The following is a 21,386-nucleotide window of genomic DNA, read 5'->3' on the forward strand; positions in this document are numbered from 1 at the left end:
AGGTTGCTCAACTAGTGGGTGCTCAGGAAGTTTGAGTTATCTGCACAACCAGAAGTGTCTTCACCCAGGTCAGGCATGGGAAGATACGGTGCCTGAGGGAGCAGATCACTCTGATGACATCCAATCCTTCTCCAGCTCAAACTAGTATTGCAGCCATTTGTGAAACGGTCACATGGCACGTGGTTCACGTGTACGCTCTCTGGTGTCTGTTAAGACACACTCCCCTTCCTCTTTTCCCTCCCAGTTCCCACTCTATTCCCAGTGTCCTCTCCTTCAGTACTAGTAGTAGTGTTAGTCATTCAGTCCTGTTCGACTCTGCAGCCCCATGGACTGTAGCCCGCCAGGCTCCTCTGTCCATGGGATTCTCCAGGGAAGAATACAGGAGTGGAGAGCCATTCCCTTCTCCAGGGGATCTCCCTGACCCAGGGATCGCACACGTGTCTCCTGCATCTTCTGCATTGCAGGCAGATTCTTTACCATCTGAGCCACTAGGGAAACCTACGTCCCATCCTGTAGGTGATGCTTATCCCTACGCCTTCCTAGGTAGGAAAAGCAGCTTCCCATATCTGAAAGAAGAGGGGTCCCACTAGACCTGGGGAGACATCCTGTCTTCCAGCCCATGTGTCCCCTCTCACCTTCCCATATACACGGTCACCTACATAGCTCATTCCATCCTCACACTGGCCACTGCTGGCCATCAACGGGGTTCGGGTGCAGAAGGAAGTGCCTGTGAGGGCTCAGCCTGGCTCTGCCACTCAGTCGGTGACCTAAGCGAATCCGCATTCTCCCTCCAAGCCTCAGTTTCCCCACTGGTAACAGGAAGGATCTAGATGAGCTGCCTCTCTAGGGCCACTCCAGCTTAGCCAGCTTGTGACATGAGTTACTTCCACCAGAAAATGCTTCTTTTTCCAGCTCCCAAATGTAACAAGGACTCCTCCACTCACTCTACATGGTTTGAACTTTCTTTAAAAAGATTTCCCTTTACCAGGTTTTTGAGGCCCACTGCCACTCAGAAGCCAGAATCATCCCAATGTCAGTGGCAAAAGCAAATCAGATCAAAAACATCCATGGGCCTCATCTGAACACAATTTCAGCTTTGAACTTTCTGCCAAGTCTAGGACTTACCTGCCAGAGTGTGTGTGTGAATTACCATATGAAAGAGCTCTCTTGGATCATATTTAAAGAAAGCCTCTTTTCAATTCAGATGAGAAAATCACCCAGTCCTCCAGAAAATACATATAAATTTTTGTCTAAATGTCCAAATAGAGTTATGGTCACAGGAGATGTAATTATCTCTTTCTGGGATAAAGGGAATCTTCTAGCCACAAGGGAGAGCCAAGAAGCCAGAATGTCCTGCTTGAGATGACAGCAAGCCCACCACGGAAGGTTGCCCATGTTGCTCACTGCACAAGGGTGCTCCGCTGATGAGTGGGGAGGGACTTTGGAGGGGAGCCTGTCCTTCCCTAGCCAAGCCATGTGTCCAGTACATGACATGATTACGTTGGGTCAAAGAGAGGTGAACCTTTTGGAAATTCAGCAACATCATTGCAGATGTTAGCAGACAGTCCCTGCGTGGAGAAACAGGCCTACCCCCTGCTTACAAATACACCATTTTCCAGAGCTCATGGCAAGAAGAGAGAGCAGAAAGGCAGAATCAAAGGAAGGTCATGGGGTGAATGGGGGGGGAGAAGCTCCTTCTGGAAACCATCTTAGCATCTGGAGGGGCTTGGACCCCCAATGCTTCCCAGTCAATTTCCAAAAGACCACTGGAAAGAACTCAGAGGGACTGCTCCCCACTACCCTTCACATAGGGCTCCACCCCGCCTTTCCTGACCTCCCAGCTGATGATAGAGTCCCTGTTACAGGTTCTCAGAGAAGCTCTGCTTTCCCTCTATAAAGTTCATGTTGTACTTTGCAATAAGATGTGTGTAGGTAACTTGGTTCATCTGTCTCTCCGACCAGACTATCAGCTGTGCGAGGCAGACTATGCTGGGTTTTCCTCTCGGATCCCCAGCACAGCATCTGGGGCAGGAACTATGAATGGAGTGTGAATGAAAGGACGTGGGTCTTGCATTTCTGCAGCCCTTTCTGCCAGGGAGAAGGGGGGCGGGGGCAGAGGATGAGATGGTTAGATAGTATCACCAACTCAACGGACATGAATTTCAGCAACCTCTGGGAGATAGTAGAGGACACAGGAGCCTGGCGGGCTACAATCCACAGGGACACAGAGAGTCAGACACGACTTAGCAAGTGAACAACAACCACAGGGGCTGTCTTGGAACAGGGACGTGCAGTGTGCAAGACCTCAGCCCCGTGCCCAGGCCCAGGGGACAGAGACCAGAGAAGACACACCCAACCCTGGCCTGGCATCCAAAACACACACGAAGACTAAGAAAAATACAGCTTCCCGGCGTTTCCCTGGGGTCCAATGATTAAGAATCAGCCTTCCCATGCAGGGGACGCAGGTTCTATCCCTGGTCAGAAATCTAAGGTCCCACACGCCACAGGGCATCTAAGCCACACACCACAACTAGAGAGAAGCCTGAGCGAGGCAACAAAGAGCCTGAGGGCTGCAACTAAGACCCAATACAGCCAAATTCATTTTAAAAATAAAAAAAAAAAGAAGAAATACAGTTTTCCAAGTTTACTCGGGCATCTAATATCTGTATGTTTAGCAAGGTGCCCCATGTGATTCCAAGCCACCCATCATGGCTGAGAACCCACAGATGTTGTAATGGATATAAGGAAGCCTGGATACCGCAGAGAAGGAACTAAGGGACATCCTGAAGGCTCAGGAAGGCTTTCTGGTGGAAACGATGCCTCAGCCAGGTCTTGATCAAAGTGAGTGACGTGGAAAAGGAGAGAAGGACCTCACGGGTAGAAGGAACAGCATGAACCAGAAGAGAGACAGACTGCATGGGGCGCACTTGTGGGCAAGGGAAGTGGGATTGAACCACAATGACAGGAACCGAGTTCCTGGTAGAAAATCAAGCACAGGGGATTCCCTGGAGGTCCAGTGGTTAGGACTGGGCGCTGTCACAGCTCTGACCTGGGTTTGAGCCCTGGTCAAGGAACTACAATCCCGCCATGTGGTGGCCAAAAAAGAGAAATCAAGCACAAGTCACACACTATTCAATTGAGGTTCTGGGTAGGGAACCCACATTTCAGCAACCCACAGAGACTTTTAATGCAGGCCCTTTTTAATGCAGGCTCCATTCCTACTTTGGGTTCCACTCACCTTTTTCTTATCTTCTTTCTCTAGTGAGACTGTGGCATTAAAGAACAGCCTTCTGAGCCCAAGGCCGTCAGAGCACTACTGCCAGGGCCTTCCTTGATAAACAGGCTTGACTTAAGAATTCCCAACTGTCCTGGCCAGTAAGAAGAGATGGCTCAAACTGGCGAATAGTAGCACCCGCAGCCAACATCCGTGGCCCTGGACGTCCAGGGTGTCAGGAAAGGGTCATTTTATTTGATATAGAAGTGATGTTTGGAGCACAAGTGTCAGGCCACAGGGCACCCGCGTGTCATGACTCGCGTGTCTTTCCTGGGCCCAGAATGGGGGGTGGGGTGGGAGCTAAGGTTGGGAATGACAGAGGGGATGCTCTTGGGACAGGAGAGCAGACCCTCAATGACCTGGCTTTCCTGGGGTGACTGCGATCCACAAGCTAGGGCTTCAGGCTGTAGGAAACATCTCTCCTTACCCCCCCACCTCCCACCCTGAGGTTCCATCCATCCTTCCACATTCTTCCATCGCCTCCTCTCTCATTACTCATCCCCTCCGCTCCTCCATTCCCACCAGGTTTGGTCCACAGGCCTTGGCTGGGTTGGTAAGCAGACACTCCCCATTATCTGGGTTTTTCAAATTGGACTTTTCAGGATTCCCTGGTAGTCCAGTGGCTAAGACTCTGTACTCCCAACACAGGGGCCCTAGGTTCAATCCCTGGTCTGGGAACTAGATCCCACATGCCACAACTAAAGGTTTCACATGCCGTAGCCAAAGATCAACTAAAGAGCCCCAGGCCGCAATGAAGACCACAATGCTGCCACCCAGGGCAGCCAAATTAAAAAAAAAAAAAAAAAAAAAAAAGATGTCATAAAGACGTATTTAACTGACGGATCAAATACCTGTAAAAATAAATACCTTAAAAAAATAAGCTGAACTTTGCTACCGAGCCTGGCCGTTGCATGGACAGGTTTTCTAAGGCCAGCGCACACGCCGCAGAGAGGAAGGGAGAGTCTTCAGCACATCACCCCTCCCTTTGGAGGGATAGGGGGTGGCCTCTAGGAAGCGGTGTGGATCCGAAGTTCTCAGCCTCCATGCCAAGCTTCTGAGACATGCCCACGTCACAGTCCAGTGCCGCCCCACCGGAGCCTGAACTATCTTGTCTGCCGTGCAGTTACAAATTAATTTCCCGTCATCAGTGATTAACTTATTCGAGCCCCGGGAGCTGCTGAACCAAAACAGCCCCTTGGGGTGAAGAGCGTCCAGCATTGTGCGGCGTGTGGACTTGCCTGTGACCCTCCTCTGGGCCTCATGCTGTGTCAGCAGGGGAGCAGGGAGACCGGCGTGGGCCCTGCTGGCACTGCTGCTCTGGGACGCTCGCCGGACCCCTCAGTGTGACTTGGGGGCCAAGGGCTGGGTTGGTTTCTCTCAGTGTGTTGGTCTGCAAGAAACATTTTAAAAATGGACCTGGGGGCTTCGCTGGTCGTTCAGTGGTTGAGGGTCTGTCTTGCAGTGCAGGGGACACAGGTTCGATCCCTGGGCCGGGAGGATCCCACATGCCACAGAGCAGCTAAGCCCGCGAGCCACACTTACTGAGCCCATGTGCCTAGAGCCTGGGTTCTGCAGCAAGAGAAGCCACCGCAAGGAGAGGCCAGACGCCACAACTAGAAAGGAGCCCCCGTTCGCCACAGCCGGAGAGAAGCGAACACAGCATTGAAGACCCCATGCAGCCAGACAGAAATGAACGGATACAGGAATCAGCAAATAAAATTAAAAAAATAGGACTGGGGTGGGCGTATGAGAATCCCAAGGATGGGGGAGCCTGGTGGGCTGCCGTCTATGGGGTCGCGCAGAGTCGGACACGACTGAAGTGACTTAGCAGCAGCAGTGTCCTTTGGGAACAAGATACAACTGAATACAACCGCCTGGGACCGACATGAAAGAACGGGAAGCCACATTTTGGAAATTGCTTGGATGTTGCGGGGACCAATGGGCCATCTCTCAGAGTATAAACTGTCACAGTGGGAAGAGGCCCTGGAGTTTTCGTGGGTCTGAACTTCCCAATCCTACAGACACCAAGAAAGAGGGCTCAACTCACCGAAGGTCACACTGTAGATCCACCCGGAGAGAGAGAGAGCATGTGTCATGCTGCGTTTACATGTCAGATAAAAACCCACTTCTTCGTCACCCTGAGGACAGGCAGCCTATAACTCTCTTTCGAAAAAAGATCAGGGACTCCTTCCACACAGCACTTTTACCATGTGAAGGTGTTCAACGTCAAGTTTCCCTGATTTTTCTGAATAATTCTGAAAAATCTGGTCTCCTTTCTTAGTTCCAGGGCTTTTCAGCAATTCATGTCACCTCAGTGGTCATCCCCCAGCCCCCAACCCATAATCCCCCGTCTAACCATGAGAAAAACATCTGATAAACCCCAGTGTAGGGCCATTCCACCAAGAATGGTCCCACTCCTCAAAGCCATCCAGGTCATCAGAAACAGGGAAGCCTGAGATACCGTCACAGACGGCGGAGTCTAATGAGACAACGATAATTAAATGCAGTGAGGTGTCCTGGGTGGGATCCTAGGACAGGAAATGGCCATTAGGGAAAAGATAGCGAAAGCTGAATACAGTGCAGAGTTTAGTCAATAGTAAGGCTGGATGGCATCACCGGCTCAATGGGCATGAGTTTGAGTAGACTCCGGGAGTTTGTGATGGACACGGAGGCCTGGCGTGCAGCGATTCATGGGGTCGCAAAGAGTCAGACACGACTGAGCGACTGAACTGAACTGAACTGAAGGTAACCATGCTGACTCCTTAGTTGGAACAAATGTTCCACGGTAGGTAAGATGCTAACAGTGGGGAAAACTGGGGGATGGGTGTGTGGGAATTCTCTACTACCTCTGCAGCCTTTCTACACGCCTAAAACTATCTTAAAGCATTTACTTAAAAATTTGTAAATGGTCCCTCCGATTGGAACCTTTATGAGATGTTTAATCACAGGGCTCATAATGTGTGGAATAACAAGCATCTGAGAGAAGAAAACAGGAACAGGGAGGGAAGGGGGGAAGGAAAGAGGAGAGAGACAGGCAAGAGGACAGGGTGAGAGGGAGCAGGAAGGCACAGACTTCACAAGTAACTGTCACTGGACTCCCCGGCAGTCCAGGGGTTAAGAGTCTGTACTTCGGCGGCTTTCCAGGTGGCTCAGTGGTGAAGAATCTGCCTGCCAGTGCAGGAGACATGGGTTCAATCCCTGATCTGGGAAGACCCCACATGTGGTGGAACAACTAGGTTCGTGTGCCAGAAATGTTGAGTCCATGCTCTAGAGCCTGGGAATCATGACTACAGAGCCCACGTGCCGCAGCTACTGAAACCCGAGCGTCTTCCAGCCCATGCTCCCCAACAAAAGAAGCTGCAGAATGAGGAGCCCTGCACTGCAGCTTGAGAGCAGCCTCCCACTCACAGCAGTGACGACTCAGTGACGACTCAGCACAGCCAAAAATAAATAAATGGATTACGTTTTTTTTTTAATCTTTATATTTTCAATCCAGGGAGTGTGGGTTCAACCCCTGGTCAGGGAACTAACAGCCCACATGCAGCATGACACAAAAAAAGGTATGACAGATAGAAATTAAACAGCAAATTGGCACACATAAATCCTACCTTCTGAACAATTACATTAAATGTAAATGTATTTTTTTTTTTTTAAGTAATAGTCTAGCCACCCATGAACTGTGGTGTTGGAGAAGACTCTTGAGAGTCCCTTGGACTAAAAGGAGATCAAACCAGTCTTTCCTAAAGGAAATCAACCCTGAATATTCATTGGAAGGACTGATGCTAAAGCTGAAACTCCGATACTTTGGCCACTTGATGCAAAGAACTGACTCACTGGAAAAGACCCTGATGCTGGGGGAGACTGAAGACAGAAGGAGAGGGGGACAACCGAGGATGAGATGGTTGGATGGCATCACTGACTCGATGGACATGAGTTTGAACAAGCTCTGGGAATTGGTGATGGACAGGGAAGCCTGGCACGCTGCAGTCCCTGGGGTTGCAGAGTCAGACACGACTGAGTGACTGAACTGAACTGAGCCACCAATGGCTACACAAACAGAAGGTGAATATTCAGAGTGGGATAATATTGGCCGTAAAAAGGAATGGAGCCCTGATGCAACATGGATGAACCTTGGAAATATTATACCAAGTGAAAGAAGTCAGTCACAGAAGACCACATTATTGCATGATCTCATTTACATGAAATGTCTAGAAAAGGCAAACCCAGAGGACAGGAAGCAGATTAATGGTTTCCAGAGATTGGGGGCAGGGAGGGTGACCAGTGATTGCTAATGGGTATGGGTTTATTGTGGGGCTGATGAAAACAGTCTGCTATTAGATAGTGGTGATGGTTGAACAACCTTGTGAATATACTAAAACCACTGAACTGTCCACTTTAAAAGGGTACACTTTATGATGTGTGAACTACATAATAAACTGAAACATAAAATGAAAATGCTAAAAAGTAGATACAACTTATTCTGTTTCTTCAAGGACCTCTTGGTGTCCTGTGGGAGACATTTCAGTCTGTGTGATTGTAAGCCTTCCCCCGTGTCAGTAAGCTGCATGGGACAGGAGCCCTGATGCTTATGTTATTATTATTATTTGACTGTGCCCTGTGGCATGCTGGATCTTAGTTCCATGACCAGGGATCAGATCTGTGCTCCCTGCACTGAGAGTGCTGAGTCTTAACCACTGGACCACGGGGGACATCCAGATTTGTTTACCACTGATCCCAGCACCCAGCACAGTGCCTGGGCCCTAACAAGCTCTCCAGAAATACTTGCTGAATGAAAGATTAAGTGTGTTAAGTCCTGTGAAAGATCACAGAGGAGAGGCTAAAGGTGCTTGGGAAAATCTAGTGTGCTCTGAAAAACCACAGGCTGTGACATAGACAAGGTTGCCCGTACCAGGACAATGTAAAGATTTTCAAAACCCTCCCCAGTGACTAATCCAAGTGACCCTGAACCACCAAGCCAAGTTTGGCAAAAGTGCCTCCTTCCAGCCTATCACTGATGCCTACTCCTTGGGACCCCTTCCTCTGGACACCCACGGATTCACTCTGGAAGCCTGCACCAGTCTAGACCAGCCCTGCTCAAAGAAACAGATGTATATGTACACACTCCCCCTTCTGATTGCTGTGTGCTGAGGAGAGCAGAGGCCAGTGTCAATGGCAGTGGGGTGAGCAGGACATGCGCCTGGGACAGAGGCAGATCCCAGAGGGCTTCCCAGAGGAGGTGACATTTCAGCATGAGGGGCTGTCAAATAGGAGGAATGAATTGATTCTGTAACACGGTTTCTGGGTTGGTATATCTCCACTATTCCTTTCACAAATGGTTATTTCCTGTTGCTTTTTCCAAGGAGGGCTCCATAGATCCTTAGAGACAGCCTTTATTTAATATCCTCACCAAAGCCCCAAAAAGATCCCCCAAGGTGACTCAGCTACCCAAAGGTAAGTGTCATAAAAACTGAAAACTGGCTTTTGACTTCCTTGAGCCAGCCAGAAGGAAGTGAATATTTTTGAAAATCTGGTTTCAAGGGCCTTAACATACTGGGAGGCTGTGGCTGGCAATGAAGTGTCATTGACATGTGAGTGACTTGGCAGAGAGCTCTCCATCACAAGGTTGAGCCAAAAGGCAGAGGAATCTGCAGAACTATGCATTGTAGTCTTGGCAGAATATCAGAGCAGGAAGAACCCAGGATTTGCAGTCAGAGAACGCTTGGTGTGAAAAACAGCTGTGCCGCTCACCAGCTGTGTCCTTGCAGGAAATATTTACACCAATCCTGAGCCTCAGTTTGCTTGTGCATAATATGGGCTTCCCAAGTGGCGCTAGTGGTAAAGTGAAAGTCGCTCAGTCGTGTCCGACTCTTTGCGACCCCATGGATTATACAGTTCATGGAATTCTCCAGGCCAGAATACTGGAGTGGGTAGCCATTCCCTTCTCCAGGGAATCTTCCCAACCCAGGTATCTAACCCAGGTCTCCCACACTGCAGGCAGATTCTTCACCAGCTGAGCCACACAGGAAGCCCAAGAACACGAGTGGGTAGCCTATCCCTTCTCCAGCAGATCTTCCCAACCCAGGAATCGAACCAGGGTCTCCTGCATTGCAGGTGGATTTTTTTTACCAGCTGAGTTACCGGGGAACCCACTTATCAATGCAGGAGACCTAAGATATGCAAGTTCAATCCCTGGGTCAGGAAGATCCTCTGGAGAAGGGCACAGCAACCCACTCCAGTATTCTTGCCTAGAGAATCCCATGAACAGAGGAGCCTGGCAGGCTACAGTCCATAGGGTTACAAAGAGTCAGACATGACTGAAGCGACTTAGCACGCACGCATGCAGTATGGGGATATAGTCCCCAGCCACCTAGGGTTGCTTTGAGAGTTAAAGACGATAGTGTGTGTGCAAAGCATCCTAATCAATAAGGGACCATCAAAAATTGCAGGTATTAGTTTTCACTATTAAAATTGTTATAATGATAGAGACACCTTGTCCATTTGGAGGGTATTATGAAATTAAATTTCCATCCCCCAAATTCTTTCTCCCCCTGCAGTTTATTCTAGAACCTATTCAAAGAACAAATTGAGCTCTGGAATTTTCTCCCAGTCTAAACTGCCAGTGGAGTTTCTATATCATTTCGTAAGGAGTATTTGTGATGAAATCACAGAACCACAGACACTGAATTGGTGGCAGGCAAGCTCATTTACCTTTCAGCCTGGTCTGTAAAGCAAAGAAACGCAGGGAGGACCTCAGTGAATACGCTGAGGTTTTGTCCGTAAAATATCTCAAGTTCTAGGGTGAAATCTGATTTCAGTTTTCAGAAATCTGACCATCTTTAACTGTTATCAGCTTTGCCTTTACATGATTTAAACAGGAGAAAAAGAGAAGAAAAGGAGGGGCAAGGGAAGAGAAGGGAAAGACAGAGGCTGAAGGGGGGAGGCACAGGCACTGGGACTTTTAAAAACACCGCAGGCAAGAATGCTAAGTTGTTCAGTGGTGTCCGACTCTTTGCGACCCCATGGACTGTAGCCCACAAGGCTCCTCTGTCCATGGGATTCTCCAGGCAAGAATACTGGAGTGGGTTGCCACTTCCTCCTCCAGGGGCTCTTCTCAACCCAGGGATCGGACCCTCATTGATCCCTAGGGATCGACTAGGGCCACCAGGTGAGCAAGGATACATGTATATTTTGGCTGAGTTGTCCATCTGAAACTATCACAACACTGTTGAGAAATGGAGGATTTCTGCCAAGTCAGTAAATAAGGATGTCACAGGTATCGGCAATTCCGGCTCTCCAAAAGTGAATTTCTGAGACCAGAGGGCGACCAGAAAGAACAACGCCTGCTATCGACTTGGAGCTGCAGCCACTCCCTACAGTGAGCACTAAGGAGCTGAGGGGATGTGAACGCGCTGGATACTGGCTTCAGATAGCTGAGATGCATATGAAAGACACAGTTTCAGTAAGCCCAGACTCTGGCCATCTTCCCATACACAGAAAAGCACTAAATTCCCTAACTTGAGATATCTGGTTTTTCTTAAGAATAATCTTTTGCTGTTCAGACTAGCTGCCCTCCCACACCCCCTCCACCTCCCCACCTTCCCAGCACCCTCCTCCCCTCCCATTGCAAACTTCTATATAATCTGACTCCTCCCCACCGCCTCCTCCTTAGAACAGTTGTCTCAGGGTCACTTGAGATGCTGTCTCCCAGGCTTGAAGTCCTAAAAATTCCTGCCAAATAAAATGTAGCTCTTAGCTTCTAGGTTGTGACTATTTCTTAAGTTGACACTATTAATTAACTATGCGTGCACGTGTGTTCAGTCATGTCCAACTCTTTGTGACCCCATGGACTGTAACCTGCTGGGCTCCTCTGTCCATGGAGTTCTTGAGGTGTGAATACGAGAGAGGGTAGCCATTCCTTTCTCCAGTGGATCTTCCTGACCCAGGATATCGAACCCAGGTCTCCCGCATTCCAGGTGGATTCTTTATTATCTGAGTCACCAGGGAAGCCCTCTTAATCAGCTATATCCCAATACAAAATAAAAAGCTAAAAAATTTTTTTAAATTAGGTTTAAAAGGCAAAAAACACCCCAAGTGATAGCAATGTGCTGTTAGAGGCCCATCAGATGGGACTAATTCTCTTTGGCACTTACCCTGTACCCTCTTGGTAAAACAGTAAACAGGAAATATTGGCTTCCTTGAGCCTTCATGCAGGCCTGGTTAGGTTTAATAAAATTGCACCAGCCTGACATTTACTGTACTTGATGGATATGGCTGGATGCCACATGCTTATTGTAAAGCATCACCAGGAACGCTGGGAGCCACAACCGACCAGGACAAGGCTGTGTATTTGCTTTTAGGTGTTAACAGAGGAGCCCAGGGCCTCAGCCCAGCAAGCGTTGCTCTTTAAACACTGGCCAATTTAAAGGATTTCAGACATCTGCTGGACATTTTAAGGGGTTGACCTGATCACAGACACCACACCCAAAGAAGTAAGTAAAGAAAAACTTCTTTAAGAATTTTAAAAATTAAAGCCTACTTGTTTCTTTTCAGCTTTCTGGTTCTCAGTTTTCAAGTTGTTTCTCAAGAGACCACTCCTGGTTTTCTCTTTGTTCCTGTAACCACTAGATGGTGCACATCACAAAATATTAGCCCTGAAGTGGGGCTGCATTTATCATTTTTATGGTGACTAGAAGAGAATCAGAGGTAAGGTGGCCAGATTTAGCAGACAAAAATAGAAGACTCCCAGTTAAACTTGAATTTCAGATCAATGAATATTGCATGGGACACACACTAAAAAACTACTTGTTTCTCTGAAATTCAAATTTAACCGGATTGCCTTTAATTTAAGTGTCAGTTGCTCAGCTGTCAACTCTTTGTGACTCCACAGGCTGGGATTTTCAGGCAAGAATATTGAAGTGGGTAGCCATTCCTTTCTCCAAACCCAGGTCTCCTGCATTCCAGGTGGATTTTTTATCATTTGAGTCACCGGGGAAGCCCTGTTATTCGGCTATATTCCAGTGCAAAATGAAAAGTTAAAAAATAAGAACAATCAAGTTTAAAAGGCAAAAAACACCCCACACATAGGATTTTCAGGCCAGAAGATTGAAGTGGGTTGTCATTCCTTTCTCCAGAGGGTCTTCCCGACCCAGGGATTGAACCCAGCTGTCCTGCATTGCAGGCTTACCCTTTATTGTCTGAGCTACCAGGGAAGCCCTGCCTGTGTTTTACCCAGCAATCTTAATCAGAAGGGACTTTAGGAAATAAGTAAATAATCACTGGCCCTCTCAGCTATGTCAAATACTAGAATTTTGGCTGGCATACTTGAAGGGATATGAAAGCAACATGAAGCAAGTCAGCAATTATTACAACACAATCTCAACATCCATAGTGTGACACAGTCTTCAGGGTCCAAAGCCCTAATGGTTAACCCAGCTCCCTGGTTTGCCCCACATCACTGCACGCATCCAGCTGTTCCCGCCCTGTCATACCTCGTATGGAATCAAAGCAAACTTCTGGAATACTCTGTGGCTTTCCTTGGCTTGAATGCCACTTTCCCCTATGTCTCCTAGCTTTTAAAGTAAGTTGGACCAACACAGCTTTGAGGTGTACAACCTCAGCGTTCAATTTGACAGAAAACAGTGTGTGTTTGTAAGAAAAGCAAGTTTTCCATGTTGAATAAAATTTGGTGACAAACATGAAAAGATTAGTCCTGTACCTCCTGGCCACAACTGACCCCCCCCATGGGCAGCCTCAAGTTTAATATTTCATCGAGAAGAAGCAGGAATTTTACCTGCATTCTGAGCTCTTTTTTGACACGAACTGGCCAATCTCCCTGCTTGAACACAGGCTTTCTCCAGGCAGGGACCATCTTTACAGCATCTTGCATAGAGAAAAGCTGAAGGACCATCTTGAATCCATATGCACTTGAAGTTCCCTGAATCAGTGTTGTACTCAATGCCCTTTCCAGACAGACTGGCTGTCCCAGTTCTGTAATCCAAGCTGTGGTCCACCTGGTCCCCTGCCATGACAATGGGGTCCCTGAAGAGAAGAAGAAAGAAGGAAGAAAATGGAGAAACTCAGAATGCAAAAGTGAATGTTAAGGCTACCCAGCTGCAGCCCACTCTGATACTTGACTATTCTCTGCTGAGTGGGGAGAGGAAGAACTGATGGTCAGAAATCTGTCTCAAATCCACTGTTAGGATCTTGTTTCTTTCCCTACAAGATGACTGCTTGCAGGAGTAGATACATGGAAGAGCACATAGATGACAGAAGCCATTCATTTCTTTTCCCTAGATCTACATCTTTTTAACAGCTTTACTGAGATACAGACTTTCCTGGTGGCTCAGACGGTAAAGAATCTGCCTGCAGTGCAGGTGACCTGGGTTCAATCCCTGGGTCGGGAAGATTCCCTGGAGAAGGGAATGGCAACCCACTCCAGTGTTCTTGCCTAAAGAATTCCATGGATAGAGGAGCCTGGTGGGCTACAGTCCATGGGGTTGCAAAGAGTCAGACAAGACTGAGTGACTAACACTTTCACTTATTAAGATACAGTTCACATATTTAAAATGTACCATTCAATGGTTTTCAGTCTATTCACAGAGTTGTGCGACCATCATTACAATCAATATTAGAACACTTTCATCACCTCCCAAAGAACCCCCCCCCACACCTATTAGCAGCCACTTGTTATTGCTCCCAACGTCCACCCCTTCCCCCAGGCCTAAGTAATCATTAACCTACTTTCTGTCTCTACAAATTAACCTACTCTGGACATTTCACATGAAGGGAATCATATAACATGCAGTCTTTCGTGTCTGGTTCCTTTCACTTAGCGTGAGGCCCTCAAGTTTCCTCCATGTTGTAGCATGGGTCAGTATTTCATTGCTTTTTCTGCTTTTATTTATCTGTTCATTCATTCATTGATGGTATCCTAGTGATTTCTACTTTGGGACTGTTGTGAATAATCTTCATGTGAATGTTCATGGACCAATTCACAATCCTTTTTTTTTTCTTTTTGCTGCCTTAGTTGCGGCATGTGGAAGCTTTAGTTGCAGCATGTGAACTCTTAGTTGTAGCATGTGGGGTCTAGCTCCCTAAACCAGGGATCGAACCCAGGCCCCCTGCATTAGGAGCCCAGAGTCTTAGCCACTGGATCGGCAGGGAAGTCCATGCACTCCATTCTTGACTCTGCTTCATATCTTGTGACTACACTGAGAAGGGTCAACTCTCTTTCTTGCTTCTAGAAACTCATTCAAAGTAGAAAGGCCCCATGGGGATGTTGCCTCCACCATAAGAACAAAAAGAGAAGAATCATTTAGCTGGAGGAGAGGGGACACCTGGGGGCCAGGGACCTCTTCTCGGTAGATTCCTGACAACTTATGTGAGCTCATGGGCTCTGAGGAGTTTGCAGACAATGTGAGGTTTTACCATCTGCAGAATGGGTACATGATTCCCTCACTTCCTCCCAGCAGCCTCTCGTTAAGACGTCCACATCTTGGGAAATTCGAATCCCAAAGTAACACCATATCTAGACAGCCTCTTAAGAATGGTCAGTGACACGTTTGGGAAATTTCTGCTCTCTGAAATATCCTGAATTCCTTAGGTCAACTCATGGATAAGGGTGAACAAGAACAGAGCCTGCATTTTTCAGATTTTCCTCACAGTCCTCACAAGGCATAACGGTCCTTGAGAGGAAGCTGGGCCCTCCTCCTTGGGAGGGAGGGGAGGAATCAAGATTGACTGGAATGAGTCACCCTTCCTCCCCTGCCGAGAGGTGCCCACCCTGGAGCGCTGCCCATCTGTCTGGATTCATTCCGCACACCCTACTGAGCACCTCCTATTTGCCAGGTGCTACAGATAAAGATACCACTCTATTGGCAAGTGAGGAAACTGAGACTCAAAGTTCCCAAGACAACACAGCAAGTGATGCCATAGGAATCTTTTTACTTTATTTTTAATGGAAGGATGATGGATTTACAGTATTGTGTTGGTTTTTGCTATACATCAACATGAATCAGCCATAGCCATACATCTGTCCCCTCTCTCTTGAACCTCCCTCCCACCTCCCACCCCTTCTCGCCCCTCTAGGTTGTTACAGAGCCTCATTTGAGTTCCTGGAGTCATACTGAAAACTCCCATTGGCTCTCTATTTGACAAACAGTAGCATATATGTTGGGGCTTCCCTCATAGCTCAGTTGGTAAAGAATCTGCCTGTAATGCAGGAGACCCTGGTTCAATTCCTGGGTCAGAAGATCTGCTGGAGAAGGGACAGGCTACCCACTCCAGTATTCTTGGGCTTCCCTTATGGCTCAGCTGGTAAAGAATCTGCCTGCAACGTGGGAGACCTGGGTTCGATCCCTGGGTTGGGCAGATCCCCTGGAGAAGGGATATGTTTCCATGCTGCTCTCTCCATTCATCCCACCCTCTCCTTCCTCCTCCCACCCCTGTCCATAAGTCTGTTCTTGATGTCTTGCAGCAGAAATTTTAACCTAAGCAGACTGACTATAGAGAAGCCATTAGAGAAACTTCTGCAATGATTAAAATAATCTCCTACTCTCAAGGAGATTATCATCTAGTGAGGAGAAGAGTAAATAAACAAAAAATTCAATAGGCAGATTGGTACTAGAGGTTGAGTAACACAGAAATCCTGGGGGTAAAACCAAGGGGGCTTGAACCCATGGTGGAAGGAGGGGAACACAAGGTGGTCAAGGAAGTTCCCCCCAAGATACCAAGGTTTGAAAAACAAGGAAGAATCTATCAGGGAAAGGAGAGGAAGAAGGGTTTCCTTGCAGGGACAGAGGAGCAGGTATGAAGGCTCCAAAGTGGCAGAGAGCTGTAAGAAGTCTGTGGATGATTGATGCCTGGGGCAGAGGGTATGAGCAGCCATCCAGAGTATGAGTGATGGGCAGGGGTCAATAATAAGGGGCTTTCCTATCACACTGAAAGTTGGATTTTATTCTGAAACTTATGGGGAATGATTGGAGGATGCTTAAACGAATAGATGTTAAAACTCGATCAAGTTTGCATGAGCAACACTGTGGAACACAGGCGGGAAGGGGGACAGGCGGAAGCTGAAAATCCTCACAAACCTCTTCCAAAGCGGCTGGGGCCTGCAGAGTGTTCCCCAGGGAAATCACACTGCCGTCACAGTGGTGTGGTCCACGTGGTCTTCCCGGGTTGGCCCTGTTGTCCTCTTCTTGCCTTTGCCTTGTTGGAGGAGACTGCGGTATAAAGATCCCAAGAACACTCACTCTACAGGTAAGAGTTATGAGTTCTCGTGAGCCTGAAATATTTTCATTGTGCCCTCAATCGTTTTTCCTTTCTTTCTTTTTTATTTGGCTGCGCTGGGTCTTCGTTGCAGCACGTGGGATCTTTAGCTGCAGCTTGCGAACCCTTAGTTGCGGCATGTGGGATCTAGATCCCTGACCAGGAATGGAACCCAGGACCCTACATCGGGAGTGAGGAGTCTTAGCCACTGGACCCCCAGGGAGGTCCCTGCGCCCTCACTCTAGACACAGAGAGCTTCCCTCAGAACCTCAGGCACCGCTCCATTGTCTCAGGGTGACCGCAGGCTGCTTCTCTTTCCTTTGACCTCACATTTGAGAGAGTGAGCCCCTGCGGTTCTCTGCAGCATCACACTTCAGCCCCACAGGTCTTCCCGTCCTTCCTTGCATGTATCAAGTTTTACCTACCGACTTGCTGCTTCTTCATGGAATTTTCTTCCCCAACTCTGCTCATGGCTGGCATCCTTTCATTTATCAGATCTGAGCTCAAATCTGTCAGTTCTGAAGGGTCTTCCCTTACTAACTTAACTAAACTAGCAAATATGAGATGTGCAAAAAAAAAAAAAGATTCATCCAATTCATTTTAAATGATTCATTAATTGGTTCATTTTAACTAGGATTCTGTCAGAATCGTTCAGAAAGGAGTTAGAGTTTGGATTAGACCAAATTTGCAATCTAATTCATTTTCAATGCGCTATGCATATGGAAAAAAATGAATCTCAAATTCCTACCTCATATAATACAGAAAAATTTATTCATATGACTTAACAAATCTAAATGTAAAAGAAATACTGATAAATATTTTAGAATAAAACATAACATGCCACTGGTAACTTGACAGATATTGTATTGAATCTATAGATTGCCTTGGGTTAGTTCAGTTCACTCAGTCGTGTCCAACTCTTTGCGACCTCATGGACTGCAGCACACCAGGCTTCCCTGTCCATCAGCAACTCCTGGAGATTGCTCAAACTCATGTCCATCGAGTCGGTGATGCCATCCAACCATCTCATCGTCTGTCATCCCCCTCTCCTCCTGCCTTCAATCTTTCCTAGCATCAGGGTCTTTTCCAATGAGTCGGTTCTTTGCATCAGGTGGCCAAAGCATCATAGTTTCAGCTTCAGCATCAGTCCTCCAAGGAATATTCAGGACTGATTTCCTTTAGGATGGACTGGTTTGATCTCCTTGCAGTCCAAGGGACTCTCAAGAGTCTTCTCCAACACCACAGTTCAAAGGCATCAATTCTTCAGCACTCAACTTTCTTTATGGTCCAACTCTCACATCCATACATCTGTTTATGTCATCTTCAGTTTCTTTCATCAGAGTCTTATAGTTTTCAGACCATTAACTTTTTAAGGGCATCATTTTGCCAAAGAAACCTCAAACTTGTCCCACAATGGTCTGTGAGAAGGATTTCCAGGCCCCCAAATTCATATCACAGGAAGAGAGCTGCTAAAAGAGTGCAGTCCCCCAAAGGGACATCCTCTATGATGCACACATCATATGGTCAATGAAGAACAATTCACAGAAGAGACTTTTCCAAAGTGACAAGCAGGAGCCACAGAGGGCAAGGGCAAGGGGGAGCCTTCCACGGGGCAGAGCTGGGGCAGAGACATACTTGCTGCCAGGGCAGGACGTCCATGTGGTCCATGTGCAATATGACACGGGTTATATTGAGACCATTGAGAGTTGCTTCTTCTTCTTTTCTTTTTCAAATGAGACTTTTTACTGTGACTACTCTGTTCTCTCTCCTTTACAGTTTACGGAGTGCACAACAGTGGTTAAATATAACCACTTTGCTTCACTAAGACCTCATAGGACCAAAAGAGCTTGATTTGCGAGGTTCTGTTCCAGAGAGCCAGACTGGGTGAAACTGTGGTTCATCCTTTTAGGAAAAGAGGTTGCTTGTGTTTATGTAGAAAGTGGGTATTTTTGAAGATATATTTATGGGGATATAGTGTGGCTATTGAGTAGTTAAAGGGCATGGATTGTACTGGATTGATGCTGTTTTCGCAACTCAGCATCCACTCACTTTACTTCTGATAAAATAACTCCTTCAAATGTGGTTTGGTTGGCATCATGATCCTGCCACCCACATCCAGGAATGGGCCTTGATCCTCTGCAGGCGATCAGTATGTCTTATCCCCTGGCTATGTAAAGAGAAAAGACCTGATGCTGGGAAACACTGAGGTGGGAGGAGAAGGAGACAGAGGATATGGTTGGATGGCATCACCGACTCAGTGGACATGACTTTGAGCAAACTCTGGAAGATAGTGAAGGACAGGGAAACCTGGCATGCTGCAGTCCATGGGGTCACAAAGAGTCAGACATGACTTAGTGACTGAATGACAACAACAATGTAAAGAGAGCCAATGAAATTTGATCCGTGTGCAGAGTTTGGAAAGAGAAGAGCCTTTCACTTCTTCTCCACCTCTCTTCAATGGAAGTTAGTGGACAAAGGACCTCCCTTCCTCTGGATGGCATCCTGTTAAGACGTGAGGCTTGTGGTCCCTGCAGGGATGGGGAAGAGCTGGCTCTTGTGACATTCCTTGAATGTAATCATCACCTGAATCAATCCTATCTCAGCCCTTTTCAGTTGCAGAAGTTGAAATAGCTCCAAGTGGTTTGAGCCAGTTTGAGATAGGTTCTCTGTTCCTTGCAGCATAAGAAATTCTACCAGGGACGCTGTAAGGATTTGGTGCTCCTGTCTTTTTTTTTCTTTGGCTGTGTTGGGTCTTAGTTGCAGCATGCAGGATGTTCGTTGCATCATGCGGGATCTTTCATTGTGGCTCACAGACTCTCTAGTTGCGGTGTGGGGGCTTAGTTGCTCCGAGGAATGTGGGATCTTAGTTCCCCGACCAGGGATTGAACCCGTGTCCCCTGCCTTACAAGGAAGATTCCTAACCACTGGACCACCAGGGAAGTTCAGCTTTTACCTTTTAATAATAAAACCTGTTATTTATCAAGAGCTTTATGGTTTAAAAGCATTTGCCTAGACTTACCTCTTGGCCTTGTCACCTCCCCTGTAGGGCAGGCAGACCTTACAGTATCATCCTCTTTCTTTTTTCTTTTTTTACTAGATGAAGAAACAGGGATGAGATTCCACTTTGCCCAAAGACACACAGCCAGTAATTAGAAGAGCTGCAGCTTGGACCCAGGTCTGACCCCAGGAAAAAGTCTCCCCTGGAGGGGTTGCTCAGAAACCATCCTAAAACACAGCAAGTAAAACAAGTAAGTAAGCTCCCAACCCACCTGATTTCCTTTTCACCGCAAGTGCTCTATAGCAGAGCCTGGACGCCGGTTCCGAGCCCCAGCACGCTTGCTTCTGCAGGAGGGGAAATGACTTCGTTTGAGATATCTCTGGTGCAGTCAAGCGAGAGGTCATTTTCCCTTGTGGTTTCATTGATTTTATGACAAGGGAGTCTGTGATCTTAGTTGGAAATATTTCTGCTTCAAGGAGAGAGACCCGGGGGGGATCGGTCGTGTCTGTAGGCCAGTGACTCCCAGGGACCTTCTTAATTTAGGGATTCCTCCTCCTCTGCCCCTACCCCACCCCCTCTGTCCATCTTCCCTTACACAGGGCAGGACTGCATGGGTGATTATTTATGAGACTGGAGCTCCAGAGCCCACGTGGAGGAGTAAATTACAAGTGAATGCACCTCCAGGATGGGGCAGCCTCCCCTGCCCTGGCGGCACTTCAAAGTTTCCTGAAAATTCCCCCAAGAACAGTCAGTCTCGGCAGGGCCTCCCTGCAGCTCGCTAATGGGTCTGCCCGCTAATGGTTCTGCGGGACACCTGCGCAAGGATTCTCCGCGATCTGCAAGCGTCCACCCATCAGCTTCCACGCCGTTTGCGCATTTAGCCACACCCCTTGGCAGAAGGAGGCTCTGAGACACAGCGAGGCTGAGGCTGTAACCTGCAGATGTCTGTCTGGGATTCCATCTACCCATCCACAAAGGGCCAGGAGTGCATCTTGTTTGTCTTTGAACTCTCATCTCTAGCACAAATCACGGCACTAGCTAGGACTCAGTACCTTAATATGGAAAGAGTGGACTATTTTGCTATCCTGGTCTTTGTGCCAGATTTGATGAAAGCCCATTTTGAATTTCCAACTCCTTGAGACCACAGAGAACAAAGAATTAAAGATTGTGATACATTGGATAGTGTCCAGACTGGCTCCTCAGTAACTTCCAGACATCAAAATAAACACTTTACCTTAGTAAAATTGCTTACAATTTACAAAGCCCTTTTTCTTATAGCCTGCCATTAATCTCTGCAACAACCCACGACACTGGCATAGCAACATTCACCCCAGAGAGGAGGAAACTGAGACATAGAGAGGTTGGGTAATTTCTCAGCCTGGTAAGTGATAAAGTCAGGACTCAGACCCAGGTCTTTTCATTCTGAGCCAAGTGTTCTTTCCACTCCATCATAACAAGAGCTGTATTTTTGTCCCTGCCTTCTGAGGGCCCTGGAGGAGCTCCTGGAGAAGGAGGAAGATGAAATCAAGATGAGAAGTCTCTTTGCCTGGCCATTTCCTGAGCACCTAGTACGTGCCAGCCTCCCTGCTACACGCATACCTGCTTCCAGGGGAAGATATACAGGGAGGCTAATGCTTTAAGCCCCTCCCTTGTGCAGACCCCTCTAATGGTCCTGGGTAACAGGTGCCATCAATTCATCACACAAGAGGCTTTGAAGTGCCCTGAGCACCTCTATAAGAGACACATGATGAAAGTTTTCCACATTTGACAACAACCCTGAAGAAGTGCCTAACATTACAAACAATGAATTGTAAGGCTGAATCAAAGACTGTTTTATCTGTCTCTCCT

General features: G+C 47.5%; 1 long non-coding RNA gene across 1 annotated transcript; it reads left to right on the plus strand.

Moving 5' to 3' along the window:
- The first annotated feature begins 11,646 nt into the window (after nt 1–11,646).
- On the plus strand, nt 11,647–20,987 carry LOC136150219 (uncharacterized). Its single transcript, XR_010659754.1, has 4 exons — nt 11,647–11,763; nt 16,374–16,531; nt 19,638–19,788; nt 20,138–20,987. It is a non-coding gene; the product is annotated as an uncharacterized lncRNA (long non-coding RNA).
- The last annotated feature ends 399 nt before the right edge of the window (nt 20,988–21,386 follow it).

The sequence above is a fragment of the Muntiacus reevesi genome, chromosome 18 (genome assembly GCF_963930625.1).
Source record: "Muntiacus reevesi chromosome 18, mMunRee1.1, whole genome shotgun sequence".
Classification (NCBI taxonomy): domain Eukaryota; kingdom Metazoa; phylum Chordata; class Mammalia; order Artiodactyla; family Cervidae; genus Muntiacus; species Muntiacus reevesi.